Source organism: Hyposmocoma kahamanoa, unplaced genomic scaffold, assembly GCF_003589595.1.
Source record: "Hyposmocoma kahamanoa isolate Upper Pololo Valley unplaced genomic scaffold, ASM358959v1 204, whole genome shotgun sequence".
Taxonomy (NCBI): Eukaryota; Metazoa; Arthropoda; class Insecta; order Lepidoptera; family Cosmopterigidae; genus Hyposmocoma; species Hyposmocoma kahamanoa.
This window is the reverse complement of record NW_020653728.1, coordinates 938,812-957,022: the sequence shown is the minus strand read 5'-3', so window position 1 is coordinate 957,022 and position 18,211 is coordinate 938,812. Positions and strand designations below refer to the sequence as shown.

Here is an 18,211-nt window from a genome sequence, read left to right as displayed (position 1 = left end):
TGTTATGATTTTATATTCGGGCAGTTATTTAAATCTGTCTATCTACTCGTATCTATTCGACCTTGTTCGGTCATCGGGACCACTCCGACTCTTAGTTAGGTTGGCGCTGGTGCGCTCGAAGATGACTAATGTAGTCAATCTTCGCGGCGGACCCTCGTCGTCGTAAATTGAGCGCACGTGAGTACACCGTCAACATAATTATAATTAATGACGGAGGGTGGACGGGCCTTTACCACGTCACGTTTAGCATCTAGTTCAGTTTTACGGCACGAAGTGCTGCTAATTCCCATTGAGATGACTCAATGATGCATATTTAAATATGACGTAAAGAAAATAAGAAAATTAGTTATACCCAAAATAGCATCCGTAAGTACAGTCCATGGATCCTGTATCTTTGACATATCTGTGTGATGATTTTTAAACAGAGGAAAGAGGGAATTTTGTCTGTGTATATGACATATGTGACGGGACAAACAAGTTGCAGTACCACTCAGAGCTTTAAATCGCAAAGATCTTAGAGATACTCCCACTGCGCCCGTCACCCTGAGGCGTAAGTTGACAAGTCCCATTTGCCTGTACTTTCAACAGCACCCTTACCCTTCTAAACCGGAACGCAGTAATGCTCACATTACTGCTTAACAGCAGTAAGATGGCAGTGTAAATCTGCCTGCGGCATTGTAGTTCTCAAAGAGATAAACTGACCTGAAAGAGGTTCCTCATTTTTTAGGTTAATTTAGTCCGGATGGTTCTTAGTTATGTTTGAATATCAATTCAGCTGTTTAAAGATCATTAGCTCTTTTTGCACTTAGTGTAGGTCTTAGTTATAAAATGAATATATGTTTACTTCCACTTGTTTGATCGACTTGAAATTTTAATGTAGTATGGAAATCAATACAATACAAATATTCTTTATTGCACACAAATACAAAATAATACAAAAAAAGACAAAGAAGAAATCCGACGTTATTACCTGGTAACTTTGATCTGATGCTGTAACCAGAATAGTTTGTGGACTACCCAACTCCTTGATTACTTATAGTAGTAGAATTAACGTGTTTGGGCTCATTATTAATTGTTGGTTTCGACGAGTTGTTAGCTTGTAGATAGTGACTTTTTTTACTTTTTGATGTACACAGTTTTGTATCTCGGGTTTTCTAAATTTCAATTTAGTTGTTATATTTGTATTAGGTAAATAAGTAGCTGCAGTAGCCCAGCTTGGAAAACGTTTACGTCGCATTTAGACGGCCAGAGTCTAATTCCTAAAAGACAAGCTATTGTCTTGCTAAAGGCTTGCAAGACAATAGTCTTTTCGTACAGATGAGTTGACGAATTATTTTTTGCTTTCATAGTAAAGAAAAACATTATGGTGAAACCATTTTCAAACAGAAAGCGGCGGTTTAGTAACAGCGATGGATACCTGCATGTGAAAATAGGTTCACAACCCTTGGAAAATGTGTGAAATCCCCATAAACCCTCTCCGTAGAAGAGACCAGTGCCTAGCCGTGGAACGTATAATAAAATAATGACTATGAAGCTATTCTAAGAACTCGATATGAAGCTATGTTTGAGGGTCACGAGATTTGTCGAACTGCTTCGCTAAGATCCCAAACTACATCAAATCAGCATGTTGGACAAAAAAGGTGCAAACACCTTCTCCCTAGAAGCAGAGAAAGTTTAACAGAGAATAAATAAATAAATACTAGACAACATCTATGTGATGCTCTATCTATGTGATGTGATTGCTCTGATCCCAGAGAGTTAACAACTATAGCACTTGCGTTATAGAAATCGGAAACGACGTTAGGTATCATAAATACTCAGACCTGAGACAATACAGAAGAGTTAGTTTTATACATTGACTCGATCGGGGATCGAACCCAGGACCTCAGAGATGGTGACACCATGAAAATCGGCGTACAAGTCACTCATCCACCGAGGTCGTGAAAAGAGAAAGCAAGAAGGGCTAAAATTGCAATGCAAAATTAAACAATTTCAAATACTTCCAGCTGAAAACTTGCAGCCCAAGAGCCTGTCTACACATAAAGTACATTCAACGATAAGAATTATGTGAACGTAGGGAAAATAGGTGCCAGAGGAAAAGTAAAGGAAGTAATTTTCTTTACGGCGGAACCGATTGGTTCCCGTTACTTGTATTGAACACCATGCGTATACGCATTAGAAATAAACGATATACCTATTACTGAGAACTATAATTATCGGCACTGAAATCACATAGTTGTGGAATGAAACACACTTTGTTACGCGTATAAACCAAATACAAACACGTGTACAACAAGCCATGTTACTGCTGACAGTCAAATTATCTTATTCCTTAAGACTAAGTTGTAGGTTGTAGATTAGAATAACAGAACGGATTGATAACTCTGTTATAAAATCTCTGTAATATGTTATTAAACATTTTGAAGTCCAAAATTAAATCCCAAGCAATAACATGTGTCCATCTCAAGTTTAGGCACTTCGTTTTGTAAACGATAAGAATTCAATAAAAACATTACATACCCACCAAAGTTATGCACATAAAAATTACATACCTCGTACCTATTAACCAATAATTTTATAACTTCAACATTTGCTGTACTCAAAATTCCACGATACGACCAAAGCATTACCTAAGAATTAATTAAAACAACAGCTGCTGGCGTAGATAGATTTGTGTTAGTAACATTGGTTATTATCTTGCCGCTCTGGATACATTTTGAAAGATACATTTAGTATGTCATTTACTACAATTATGGATTCAGGCACACTGATAATTACCACAATTGCAGGTGTGTTTAAATCTACTTTTAGACCAATATAAACTCCAAGCCCGTGTTTGGAGTAAATGGTAGTTTTGTTATTTATTTTTTTATTGTCAAAAATGTATTGTGACGATGAGGCCGACGTAGAAGCATGCACGCCTAAATAATGCCTATTCGCTCTCGTCTTGAAGGCTAGTCACTTTTTGTTATCATATCGATGGCATACACTATTTATTATCAGGGCCCGGATTTTTTTTTATGAAACCAAGTGACGGGTTGAACAAGTCATGCGCCTGGTGGTTAATGACACGCCTATCCATAGCAGCTGTAATGCCACTTAGAGCTTTAATCACATAGATCTGAGAGGCACTGCTAACGCGCCAGTCACCCTGAGATATAAGTTGACAAGTCCCATGTGCCTATAATGTCACCAGCCAATCTCACCCTTCCAAACCACCACCACATTAATGCTCACATTACTGCTTGGCGGCAGAAAGAGATTAGGTGGCAGTACTTCCCTGGACAAACTCTTTCACTAGGAGCTCTACTGCTACTTAGCCAAGCCGACCACGCCACAAGTAGCTGCCATGCTGAACTGTACATGGGATATGTTTGCCATCCTGGTCAAAGGATTTGGCAATCGGCGTAAGATTGTTTCCTAGGGTGCGTCAGACATGCTGGAAGTACGATTGGTACATCATTTGTGAGGCTCCTTTCGTGCACCCCACTACTAATGACTGAGTACTGCTTCCCTGTAATCAGGACTTTGGTTTCCATCTGTAAGAACAGATTCATCATCATTATTAATCCTGAATTCACTTATTGCTGTTTTTCGGTAGTTTATGCTACTAATAGACTTTTTGCGGACGACTTCAACGATGTGATCTACGTATTTCGCTGTTGGGCGAGTAGTGCGATCCACGTATTCAAACCATTACGATATCGTAGTGATTTAGTCGTTGAACTACTTTTTCATATTCACGTGTGACAATCGAACTTCAACGAGTCCAATTTTAAAGTCGTTCGATCCAAATTTCGTTAAAGCGTATTCTGATATATGAATCGAATTTAAAAGGATTCTAAACGACAAATCATACGTATTCTGCTAAAATTTTGACAGTTCGTTCAATGGACTTTCGACGAGTAAACGTCAAATTTCACAATCCAAGATGTCGTTCATTGGTCGTTACGTTTCGATCCTATTCATATCAACTTTCGTTCAAGTGATACGTGAATACCCATTTTGGATAGGACTTCGATCGAACGGCTACGTGACGTCAACGATATTTTGGTAGCTTGAACTTACGTAAATCACTAAACCCTACACGTTTCTACAATCACTTAGGTATTAACCAACATTCAGTTGTCGCTTTACTCCATCTATCTTCGCCATTTTAACTTCGTTAGCCGGTCTCAATGTCCTGGACGTTAGTTTGTCTTCGAATTTTCGAACCTGGAACTCGGTCTGTGATTATATTGCCGAACAAAACAAACACTGATATTAAACCCAAGAAATTGATTTATTGATTAAAATTAACGCGAATTGAAACCACAGTTTATATAAAAGCAAAAGTCTTGCTTTCATGGCCCGGGGTCTTTGGTAATGGCTTAAATTGTCCACTTACGGCCATTATGGTAATTCGATAGTGTAATACCAGAGATAAATCATAAAAAATTGCTTTTTTATGTGTCTGTTGGTAAACATAGAATTGCTGGAGGTAGTTTTTTTAACTATGAAGTGACGGAACGAATACGTCGGGCGCCTGGTGGTGAACTGCACCCTTGTCCATAACAGTTGCCACTACGCCTGTCACTCTAAGACCATGAGTTGACAAGTCCCATGAGCCTGTAATTTTGCTAGCATCCTAACGCCAAACGCTCATATTACTTGGCGACAGAAATAGGTAAGATGGCAGTACTTGCCTGGATCATATATCTTTTAGTATAATATATATCCGTACTGTCTCTGTTAAAAAAAGCATTTTTTTTTTTTTTTATACATACAATTTAGGTAAAGCGTAGGAGATTCAATTAAGAAATTTTAATGTAAATCTGACGTAGGTTTGTTTGCTTTACTAAATAATAAATTGCCTTGGTCTAGATATGCCATATATGTTTATATTGTGGGTTTAGTTTTGTAATAGAAATACAAATTTGTCAAATAACACTAAATATATTAGTCTTCCAATGTGACAATAGAGTTGTTAATTGGTTTACATTTCAAAAGATGGTAACATTTTACAATAAATAAATATGAATGATATTTCCTAAAACGGAGGATAGTGTCGCGATAGCGATCGCGCTCTAAAAAAACCAAGTGCGTGTCCCATGGTCAAGACAGACTGTCAGAAAAATGTTCGCCATTATAATTATTTATGACACCAGGTGGCGGGATGAACAAGTCGTGCGCCTGGTGGTAAGCGACACGCCTGTCCATAACAGTTGCAGTTTCACTCAGATCTTTATATTCCAAACATTTGAGGGACACTGCCTCTACGCCCATCATCCTTAGACATATATTGAAGAGTCCCATGTGCCTGTAATCTCACCAGCACCCTTATCCGTCAAAACTGGAACCCAGTAATGCTTACATGACTGCTTGACGGCCGAAATAAGTAAGGTTGCAGTAACTCCATGGACGAATTCTTGCACTAGAATTTCTATTGCTACTAAAACTTTGATCTGAAAACACTTACAATTTGTTTATTATTACTTAAAACTTATCTTAAATCATAATTTTAATTAATAACGTCATCATTATTTAACGTAATAGCACAATAAACCACGATCAAAATCATTAATTAACGTGACTTTCTTGTATGTCCAAAAGAAATTGACGTAAATTAAATAAATTTTCTACAAGAAAAAGACTGACACTCATTTCCAACAATCAAATAATTAACGTTCGTGAAAAACTAGCAATTATCTATTTTTAATTCGAACCTTCAAAGTATACTCCTGAAAGTAATAATTAAAATCGCATCTATCAATAAAGTATTAAGCTGTCTGCTTGCGAAATTGCCTCGTTTGTTTCCGTAATGATAAATTGTTGTTTATTGGTGTGCATAAAGAAAGGGATTTTGTTGTATTCTAAGACGTATTTTGATACAATTTAAATAATTCTGGAGGACCGCATTGTATGGTTGCGAGATATGGACAAAGAAAGATTGGTACAGATTGGAGTAATTTGAAATGTGGTGCTGGGGGCGAATGGAACAAATGGATTGAGAAGAATTTTAAAAAGGGTTAAGGAAGAAAGAAATCTTTTGAATACAATAGAGAACAGAAGGGTGAAAATGTTTGGATATCTGTTACGTAACGATGAATTTGTGAGTATGATAATTGAGTGCAAGATAGAAGGGAAAATAAAGAAAGGAAGACCAAGAATGGCGTATAGTGAACAATTAAAGAAGAACATCAAAGTGAGCGGCTATAAAGAGGTCAACCGCCTCCAACTCCTCAGAGTGGAAGGGGCTACACCGACAAAAGCCTGGCTCTTTAATAGGGTGATGTGGTAAGTATGTTAATAAAATGTTTTATTTTAGAAATTGAACTGTATTGGTTCTTGAACTTTTCTTATGGTTTACGATATTAATTATTATTGTACGTGACTTCATTCTGTTCTATGAATGGATAGTCTGTCCATTAACTTATCTTCACACGTCATACTGTAATGCGTTGGTCATTATTTGTGGTACAATCGTCTGCAATTAAATGTAAATTCTATTTTCACAGGAAAAGTATTCGTCCAAGGAAATACTGCAATTTTACCTATTTCTGCCGCCAAACAGTAATATTAGCATTACTGCGTTCCGATTTTGAAAGATAAAGATGCTGGTGAAATTATAGGCACATGGAACTTGTCTACTTATATCTCAGGGTGACGGGCGCAGGGTGATTTAAAACACTGAGTGGCACTGCAACTGTTATGGACAGGTGTGTCGCTTACCACGAGGCGTCACTTGGTCTCGTAAAAAAAAACTCTGTTTACCTGATTCCTTAGTGTATCTAACACTCGAGGACGTCATATGCTTCATTGAATAAAATTTGTTAACTAACAAATACTTCCTTTTGCCAAGCAATAATCTAAATCTGTTGCTCCTGAATTTACTTCATGTACACATGTTAATGCGACTGTACTTACATATTGCAATTAGGTTGCAGATATGGTTTCGGTGATTTTATGAATGAGACCGGGCCATACCGAAGTTAAGTTAAGCAACTGCGCTCATTAGCCTGAGACATAAGTTGACAAGTCCCATGTGCCTGTAGTTCTACCAGTACCTTTCAAAACGGCAATCCTTTCTTCACGATGGCAAGCATTATAGTGTATATCGTCGATACGATAGAAAGAAGACTGCCTGGTGTCAGTAACAGGTAAAATGGGAGTACTTCAATGAACCAACTCTTTCGTAAGGACCTCTCCCACTGCTTGACCTCCTTTGGAGCCCACAGTACTAAACGGCACCGAGATCGTCAAATTATTATTTATAGCACCTTGTGTCGGTAATAAAGACTATCTTACAAAGGAATAACTTATACTAGCAGCTGAATATAGTGCTTTTTTTAATTATCTACGGATCGGCATCCCGAAATTCTAGCAGTGTGTCGACACTGTCCGATTTTTCTGATACCTTATGCAAAACTGTCATCTCTTGTGGGTCTCTGGCAAATCTAAATTTAATCTCCTCTATCAATTATAGTAAGAAAGCTTTTAATCAATACATGATTACTTTTAATTTTACTTAAGCCGGGATTCGAATATACTTCCTTGTATAATAGCAATTGTGCTGATTGCGTACACACAGCCATTGTTCCCGAGATGTTTCCGTCATGGCTCAGAGTTCTGCCTTTACGTCCGTGTTAAAATTTTCTACGCAAGTGATTTTAACCACCTGTGACTTCCTTTTAGATATTAAGTCTTGGTTTAAGGACAGGGACAATTGCAACGGAAATTACGCGGCTAAAATTACGCTTTATACCATCCGTTCTTGAATGTCCAGAAAGGTACTACTTGACGTACGTTGATAAGACGTACTTGTGGTATCTATTAAAATTGAACAATTTCCTGGAATTTGTGGAAGAGCAAATTAGAGTAAACTACAATAATATGCCCCGGATTTCATTGAAAACATACCACCAGCGCCGGCACCTGCTTCAACTAACAGACAAACGTTTGATTATTATCTTTTGATACTCTACCACGAAGTGGCGATTGCTTAGTTGAACGCCACTAAAAAGGAAATAGGTTAAAATCCGAGAATCCTTAATCTATAAACATAAGTAGCCGTGCTAGCCTAATGGTTTGACCTACCGCCTTTCAAGCAGAGGGTTGTCGGTTCGAACCCAGACTCGCCTCTGAGTTTCTCGGAATTTATGCGCGAAATTTAATTTGAAATTTATCATGAGCTTTTCGGTGAAGGAAAACATCATGATGAAACCTACACTTCAAAGAAGATTCACAACCCTCGGAAAATGTGTGAAGCCCTCAACCCGCATTTGCTCTGAACTAACTTGCTTTGAGTCAAAGTTAATTAAATGTGGCCCAAGAACCTATCCTTGTAGGACTCACTGCCGAATTTCGCACCATGCGTAATATAAACTGGAGATTTTGTAAACTGTAGTTTAGCAGTGGACTCTATAAACGACGCTCTTTGTGGCTAAGACGGTTCCGGGACTGATTTTCGCTTGAATTAACCCGGGAAACATTATTATTTCTAGTATTAGTCTTCTGGGTAGTGCCCCTAATGTTATTGCTATTGGTGTATTACATACGATGGGCTTAATACGCGTAAATGTGTACTACTGGTTGTCATAAGAAAATTTTCTTTTAACAGATCAGATCTTTTGACAGCACTCAACTACAAGTTAAATATTGTGTCAAAAAGTATGTCCAAGGAAGTACTGCCCCCTTATCTATTTCTGCCGGCAAGCAGTGTTAGTGAGCATTTCATTTAATAAAGTAAAAATGCTAGTGAAAATACAGGCACATTGTACTTGGCACAGGGTGACGGGTGCAGTGGTAGTGCTCCTCAGATCTTGCCGAGTTAAATCTTTGAGTGGCATTGCAACTGTTATGTGGATAGGCGTGTCCCTTACCACCAGGCGGGTCACGACTCGCTGATCCTTGAATTTTTGGATGAGAATCCGACAGCTTTCAAAGTGTCGTGACCACCATTGTTGATCACGACGTAAACTGAACCGAACAGTGTTATTCAATTTGTATGGTCTCATACATTCTCCGGTATAACTCTGCGCACGCGGTAATCTACTGTAGACACGTACCGCACCTTAATTTAAAACATGTAATTCACATTTTATTTTTTTAAATACTTTACCAATTGTCCACCGATAACTACATAAACTGGAGAGACGCCGTTTTTCGGCGTTGGGAAGTGACCGTGTCTTGCAGTTCCGCCACCATAGAGGAGATTTGGTAGTGGACTCAGATTCAACGGCTTAGTTCGGCTCAGTTGCGCAATGCACAAAGGGAAGTGAATGTGCCTACAGCTCCGGTACCTATCTGGAAAATAGGGAGGGTACTGTACTTGCACCCGGGGTGGCTCTCCTAAGGCACTGCCTTCTGAGAACCGGATGAAGTCCATGCAAACGGGCTGATCTGGATTCAGGACCTGACTGAGTAGGTCCCTGTGCAGGCTTGCTTGCACAGGTTATAGAGCCCTTCCCGTATAACCAAGAAGTTGATAGGGAAGGTCACCAAAACAAAACTTATGTATGAAACATATGGGAGCTGTACACCGCTACACCACATTAAGGAAAGATTTGCCCCCATAACATTACATATTGTATTTTATACCGATATGCTTTTACCGTTTTTTTTGGAAGTCTTTCTCTGCGTTCTACAATCCATGTATGGAGTAAGGTGACCCGTACATATTAATTGGTATATAACTTGTTCCACTTAACTCTGAATTTTATGTGCAAGCGAAACCAGATGTGTATCTCAGACGCAGCACGCAATGACGTTGATGCTAATCATGTAAGTATTCTTAGGAATACATGCGATTTGAAACATGTGTTGGTAGGAATAATAAACTCTTGTCCACCAACCTTTCCTCGTAGTACAATGAATTTGTTTCCTAGTTTTAGACTAGGTCAAGTCACGTCTTCTGGCATGTTAACTTATTTATTCAATACAAATGGAGATTTGTGGTCTAGCCACCATTATGTCTTTCGCTCTCTGTGGTTTGTATGAGGTGGTAAAGTTAATGATTCTTCTGACCACATTTTTATTGACGTCGATTTGTTTTATTAAAAGCTTTTATTGCTCTTCATTATGTTTTGTATTTACTATCCGTATCTTTTTATTATTCGTGTTTAGAGTCTTTGATAACGATTTCTAAATCAGCTGAACGTTTCTGAATACGTTTATGTATCTTCTTAAGGATGGAACCCTTGAATGCTCTCTTCAATCCGAGTCTACTACCACTAGCCATTCCCATAGATGCAAGAAGAATCGTGTCCATTGTGTATAAGCGACTTGGTTGGTCGAAATGTGGTGTCAGAATGAGATTGCAATTGAGACCACCAACTCAAAATTTGTGTAACCCACATTAAAAAAAATTTTCTACTTTGTTAGTTTAAATGATACTAATGAACATAATTATTTTATATTTGGAGACTATTTTCATATATGTAAAGAATAAATACTTCATTATCTTTTTCTATAAGCATTTTATAGGGTTACACCACTTTTGCGCTGAGAGCCTTAATTTACTGTAGTTTGCTCTTGGAAGCTGCGATGTCTTTGAGTGTGCAGTAGGGTTACTTCTAGAAGAAGGCAGCTGTGACATTATTGTGTGAATAGTTTACTGCAGAAGTGATACTTACTCACCAAATTTCAATTCACAGCCCATCAATGTTAACAATAATTTCTGCGAAGACAACTTAGTAGAATAGAATAGAATAGAATAGAATACGTTTATTTGCCAGAATACAGTAATTACAAAGGTCTTAAATAAAATTAGGTACATTGTATTCAACCTGCAAGCAGATGTGCAAATATTAATGGGATTCAATGTTTCTTTAGTCTCTATAGTTTCTAATTAATGTAATGAATTTGTAAATTCTAAGTATTCTTTATTACTATAGAAGCAATGTGTCAAAAGCCATTTTGTCAATTTTAATTTAAAAGTATGTCCTTGTAACAATTTAATTTCGTTTGGTAATTTATTGTAAATAATTATACACATGTTAAAGCAGTTATTCTTATAAATTACTTTATGGCTACGAGGTTGGTATAAGAGATTCATAATTTTTGCTCTAGTTTGCCTTTGAATGACTTCACCGCGTGTTTTAAAATATTGAGGATGAGAGTTGACAAATACGCAGATATCCCTAATGTACATGCATGGCAAAGGTAATATGTTCAGCCTTTTAAACAGCGGTTTGCAACTGTCATCGAACCACGCACCGCAAATTGCTTCTTACACACTTCTTCTGGACTTTAAACGCTCTTTCTAAGATTACTGAGTTACCCCATAGTACAAGACCGTAGCTGAGCACGGACGAAACGTAGCCGTGATAGGCCGTCAACGCAGCTTCTCGCGAGACAGTTTGCCTTAGTCTTCGTAAAGCGTAAACAAATCTGTTTAGGTTCATGCACATCTGTTCGATGTGTTTCTTCCAGTTAAGGTTCTTGTCGATTGTTAACCCAAGAAAGTTAAATGTGTCTACTTCATCTACAGTATCAGAGTTGTAATTAATTTTAACCGGTATGGGATTTGAGTTGTAAGATCTAAATGTCATAACTTTGGTTTTACTTATATTAATATTCAAGTCATTGATGTCCATCCAACTTATTACGTCTGTCAGTGCTTTATTTACGTCAGTGTTAAAAGTCGCTTTGTCTTGGCATTTTATTATAAGAGTTGTATCGTCAGCAAATTGTATAACTATATAAGTAACTTAGTAGAGTAGCTCCTTGTGAAAGAGTTCGTCCAGCCAGCGTCTGCCGCCAAGCAGTAATGTGAGCATTGCTGCGTTTCAGTTGGGCTTACCCTTACCTTTAGGTACTGGTGAAATTACAGGTGCATGGGACTTAATGTCAACTAATGTCTCAGGGTGACGGGCACAAAGGCAGTGCCCCTTAGATCTTTGCGGTAAGCTCTAAGGGGCACTGCAACTGTTACGAATAGGTGTGTCGCTTACCACCAGGTGCATGACTTGTTCGTCCCTTCACTATTTTCTGTAAAATAGCTAGTAATACTAGCATAGGCTTACTTTTTGTGGAAGTAGATAAATTTGCAAAATAAGTACTTTTCACTAAAGTTTAAAAACACCCAAAAAAAGGTTATCGAACTCGCTGAGATCGTTAATCTTCATTGCCAGAACCGGATATCGTGTTTGCAACGTCAAAAACAACATAATCAAACTTTTATTTATGACCGATTGTTTCCAGAAACGAAATTTTACTGGTCCCATTTCGAAATTCCAAAGTTGTGTACTTTATTTTCATGTCTGTACTTACATGTTTGCAATATAATTAGGAACATACTTCCGAAAGCCAATGGATATGTGTTCGCTTAACCGTTCGTCGAACTTAATTCGATTTATTATAAAAACTTTGTTCATCCTTCGCAACGGAATCTTCCAAAGTATAAGGGTGCCTTCAAACTAGACTTAAAGAAGCACAGCAGTGGCGCCACTGTGGCGCTGCTTCTACTAATTTTTAGACAATATTATTTAGAAGCGCAGCTACAGCGCCACAGTCGCATCACGTACGCGCCTCTTTTGTAGACTAGACATTGCGTTTGAAGGTACCCTGTCACGACTGTAATCGATTTTAACAATTCGACCGGAGAATAGGTAAAGTGTGTTTACCTAAACTCAAGGACCTCTCTCTAAAATAGAGGAATTGTTGTATTGGTTTTTGTTATACTATATATTTGAAGTATAATTAAAAATTACTACGGCTGTGTATTTAGAAAAAAAGTAAAAATGTAACTACTTTATTTTGGTTTTTTATTTTTAGTTTCAAACTCAATTAATCTTTATTTTATAGGTAAGAAAATTACACTTGAAACCGTCATATTGATTAAACTCTGTTGCTTATAGTCAAATAATCATTTATTCCGTAGGTAGTTTTTACACTTGAAAACGTCATGTTTTGAAGCTACTGATCGTTTCAAATAAACTTAAATGCTATGGAATACACTTTGAATCATGTTGTGTTGCCATACATCTTTAACTTTTCTATTAAAATACTTTTAATGTAAGTTTTAAACTTAGGCAATGAATTTTTTATTCTAGGCTTGTATTGTCGATAAACCTAAAGAATTGGAGAGGTTGTGGGTTATATTTTTCTGTATCCAACGGAGCAATAAACATTTTCGACGTAACTTCACTTACGCCATTCTTCCATGAGGGGTGTGAAATCATGATATGATAGAAATTACATTGTGACATTTGATTTTAAGAAATAAGGAATTCTTTAAAGTCATAGAATTGTTTGTCATAGCCACTTCTTTAACTTGATCTTAAAGCTAAACGATGAAGCTGCATCTGTAGTGCTCTTATTACCTAGGCAGACTGTTCTGACTTGGTTAATTTGGATGAAATCTTTTCAAGGTCGTTAAATTTGTGTTGTTGCGTAGTGCATACCTCGAGTTAATCCCATCACGCTGAAATTTTTCTAAGTTAGTATGGACAAAGGTAGATATTGGCTGTATTAGATATCGTCTACACATCTCACTGTAGGACTTCCGTCGTTTATATAACCACTTCTTGGCCATTATTCGGTTGTTGCATAACTCCAATGAATAATGTTACACGACTTCAATTAACGTTTCACTAAAGTCGAACCTCAATTTACTCGAGTACGTTTTTGACACTGTCATGTCCTCAAATGGAATGACCATGGTAATTACAAATTCGGCAGACTATAGCGTCTTCTTCATTAGGTATTGCATTATAGATTTGTACACTGAAAATTGGACTTTAAACAAGTGAGGTTATCAAGATTCTTGATAGAATCAATGAAAGAAAATCAAACATGATTAAATTAATTACTTATAATTTGGTGTTGCGATGGAAACAACATTATCACCAAATATCGCAATAGGCGTCGTATAGTTATCTATTTTCAGAAAGTCATACACATAGATTGAAGAATGCTTCCTGAAATCCCGGAATTACTGTTTTCTATTTTGTTCGTCTTTTTAACAAGTAACTAGCATTGTTTCGTTTGTATTATACTGAAGACAACTGGTTAATGACTTTACAATCTCAGTTAGCCGTACGAGTATTTGAAAAAAGTAAAATATGCGATTAAACTTAACAAAATAGTTTCATTTTCAATAAAGCGATTTTGTTTTGATTTTATCCCTTCATTTATGTAACTATCTAGTTCTATGTATGTAAGTATCATTTCTGATCACTAAGTATACTTTAAAAAACAACGTGCTAATTTCAATCACATTTTTATGTTGTACATTGTTTTTATTGTGGCGAAAGTCAATCCGACCGCCGAAGGTAGCAAATACAGCAAATCCTTTTCTGGAGCGAACTCTACCCTTTACATTGCGAGAGTCTAGCGGATGTATATAACCTAAATAAACCATTACCGGTAACGTTTAACGCTACTTCGAACAATTAATCTTAGTTTTCCGCCGGCACGCGCTTCGCAGACAAAAATAAACGAAATGCAGACAGACAGACGAGCTATATTTGCAACCACATCATTCAACTGGCCGGATTGTTTGGTGTGCTCTGCGTTAAGCAAGATTTGTAGATCAAACATACATACATGGTTATTCACACGTTACTATGAAAGCTTGAAGTAACTGATAAGTTTTTAAAATAAGACTCCACTTTTACTATTTCATTTATAAATAAAGTAAATGGATTTATGTGTGGAAGGAAACCTGTCAACGATTCTCCTTTAGATGTCCAAGCTTTGGACCAAGATTTCACTTTGGAGTTTATGGCAGGTACCGGCCATACTAATGGCGTCGTCCGCCATAATTTTTATATTATTTTTATTGAACTACCGTACATAGTCATTTTTACTGGACATTGGCAAATCATCGATTATTTTGATGGGTTCATAACATTTAAAAGAACAAGAAGAAGATTTCATTTCGTTTCACGGTACATCAGATGTTTCGAATTGGTTTAAGTAAGCATCATTATCATCGTTCCTAACTACGCCAATAGCTCATTTTGTTTCTAAACCATATTTAGAAATGAACATCAATTGTTATTCATCATGCCAATCTCAGAGACTATGAACCTCTACGTCTTATCTCCTGACAAACCTTATTTGCCTCCTCCATCGCATCAGTCTCTTCATACACGCTCGTTTAATCTTTGGTACTTGTAACTTGACATTTTTTAAGGACATCCCTAATCTGATCGACATATGCACGTCGAGGTCTATCTCTCCCCATATTTTCATCTACATTTATAAATTTGTGCCATCAATTATGAAACCATCAAAGCATTGCTTTCTAATCCCCGAGGGTTTTAAGTTTCAAGCCTGTGTGTATGTGTCTGTCTGTGGCATCGTAACTCCCAAACGGCTGAATTGATCTCAAAGCGGTTTTTATTGTTTGAATGCTAATTTAATCGAAATGGTACTGATGGTTAGCTATGTGAACATCTGTTCTGCTATTTAAAGATTATCAGCTCTTCTCCCAGTTAGTGTTGGGATCTAAGCCATAAAATGAATATTTATTTTACTACCACTTCTTTAAGGGACTGGAAATTTGGCATATTATGGAAATCCGAGGACATTAAAATAATGATAATAATAATTTAGGCCTTGGGAGAGAAGAGAATCTAAAATATGTATCCAAAATAATAATAATCATCTTTATTGCCTCTTTACAAAGTTTTCTAAGAAAGTAATAGTCTTATAATAATACGGTAACCTTGATCAAATGTTGCAACCAGAACACTTTACAGACGACTCAACTTACCTATTTCTGCCGCCAAGTAGTAAGCAGTAGTGTACCAATTTTGAAGGGTAAGGGTGTTGGTGAAATTCAAGCTCATGGGATCTTTGCGATTTAAAGCTCTGAGTGGCACTGCAACTGTTAGGCTACTGGATAGGCGTGAAGCTTACCATCAGGTGCACGACTTGTGCGTCCCGTCATTTGATATTATAAAAACGATTATACATTTATATAATAAATGAGTGGTGTCATTTCACAAAATCAAATTATTAAATATCATTGTATCATGGTAGTAAAACATCGTTACAATCAATGAACTTCATATTACAACTACTCCAAGTACTTACTGTAGAACTATCGTGTTTGGGTTTAAATTTTATTGGGCTTAAATTGGTCTCAACGAGTTGTTAGGTAAGAACGCTTATGAAACTACAGCCACATGGAGACTTGTCAACTTTACGTCTCAGGGTGACGGACTCATAACTTTGTGATTTAAAGCTCTGAGCGGAACTGCAACTGTTATGGGTAGGTCTTAAGTTCCTATTTTCGAGTAAGTATTATCGATGCTTGATAAACATCCCTAAAGCTGTAATACCTACCAAAGTATACAAAGCGTTCTTGCCACTTGAAAATTTAGAGCTTCATGCTAAGTGAAGCTGCTGTTGAAACAAATGGATATGGAGAGAGACAATAAATAAACCATATACAGTCAGACGAGTTATATTTGCAGCTTCGCTCAACTGGTTAGGAGTACTCGAGTAAAGACTTGTACTTGAGGCGCGGTTCAGATCCTGAGATGCTATTATGTCGTAAAATTGGAATGAAGGTTGTAACCGTAAGTGAATGTTGTAAATAGCACTTATGGTTAGGTAGTAGCGTTGTATGACTTGTTAGCACAAGGTTGTGAATTCAATTCCCCGCCATATGTCTACGTATTATTTAAATAATTATTTCGAAAATCAGACTGGAATGCTGTAGTGCATGAACTTGTTTAGACGTCTCATTTCTTGGCACGGGTCTTGTCTTGGAAAATGGTCATGGTTAATTGTAGGAAGGATTTCTGGTACGCGAAACTGTTGGCTGTATGACGACATGGCTCCAGATTCCACGCAAATTTGATTCAAAGTGTATTTCACAGCATTTAAGTTTATTTGAAAAGAGCAATCCCTAGAGTTTCTTGCTCGTTCTTCTCAGAGAAGTCAGCGTATTGAACGAGCAGTAGCTTAAATGTAACGTTTTCAAGTGTCAATTTATTTTACCTATGGAATAAATGATTCATTGACTTTGACTTTGACAATCACACTAGTGACCTAGTCTCAAACTTGGGAATTTCTTACATAATGAGTACCCGAGCAACGGAATTCACTCCGGGGCATTAACCAGAAACAATTTAGAAAACCTAATTTCCCAAATTGATAATACCGGGAGTCGAACGCAAGACCTCCTCATTCAGCGCTTATAGTGCAAAACAGTTGGGCCACCGAGGTCGTTAATGAATCTGTAAGTTACTTAATTGTGCTGGACCGCATTGGCGCGATTTGGATTGAATACCTCACATTTCTTTGAAGGCGTAACTTTTTCCTTCACACACAATTTCAACCATAATTAAACATTCTTAAGTAATAAAACATTTGTTGTCTGTGAAGGCTGGAGCCTAAACTAGGATACCCTGTGCTATAGGTCTCCAGGCCTCCGCATACGGATAAAGTATCAAAAAAAACAACATTGACTGCGTCACGAATGATTGCTATGAGAGAAGTTAATCCAAAATTTATTTTATACAAATAAAAAAATTATAAATATAAATAAAAATCAAGACTAGAGGGCAAGTATTTTGTTGTGTGTGTGTGAGTGTGTGTTTGTGAGTTTGTGTGTGTGTGTGTGTGTGTTTGTGTGTGTGGGAATTAACTATAATGGAACATGAAGGAGGTTTTCGGTTTTACTACGGAACTAAGGAAGCCTTCTTCTCTGCGATAGGTTGGTATTTAACTCTTTCGCGTTTTTTATGATTGTTTTACGCGAAGTACGACTATGTTTGCTTCCATCAAAATTGAGAGACTTCAAACTTACGAGCCGATACAATCTCAAATGGTTGACTCCGCATAACAGTGAGAGTGTTGAATCAATCAATTTGGAAAAAATATATTGTAAAATTGGGAATATACACTAATTACTATACGGTGTCAAAACACGATTCCTAAATATTTTCCCGATAGAAGAAAAAAACACAAACTTACATCGAAATTTTACAAGAAGACCGCTGTATTCAATAGGTACGTTACATATACCAATGATTTTTTTATATCAACTAAAATAAATAGAACACGTATCGTACACTAGTACGGGAAAATATTTAATTCGAACTGATGTAGTATGGACTCTTAATAAAAGGAACCCACGATAACTAAATGTAAATAAATTCACGAAGCATATTAATATTGGATATTAAACTTTCTTTTACGGCAGGCGGACTCCGTAATCATGGGACCTGTAAGAGCACGAAACATTGATTCGTTTGTATGTGCCTATATA

At 37.0% G+C, this 18,211-nt stretch overlaps 1 protein-coding gene across 1 annotated transcript in view; it reads left to right on the top strand.

Annotated features, from left to right (window-relative positions):
• Positions 1-18,211, top strand: part of LOC113227252 (facilitated trehalose transporter Tret1-like) — a 140,013-nt gene that overhangs the window by 114,538 nt on the left and 7,264 nt on the right. The window lies entirely within an intron of this gene.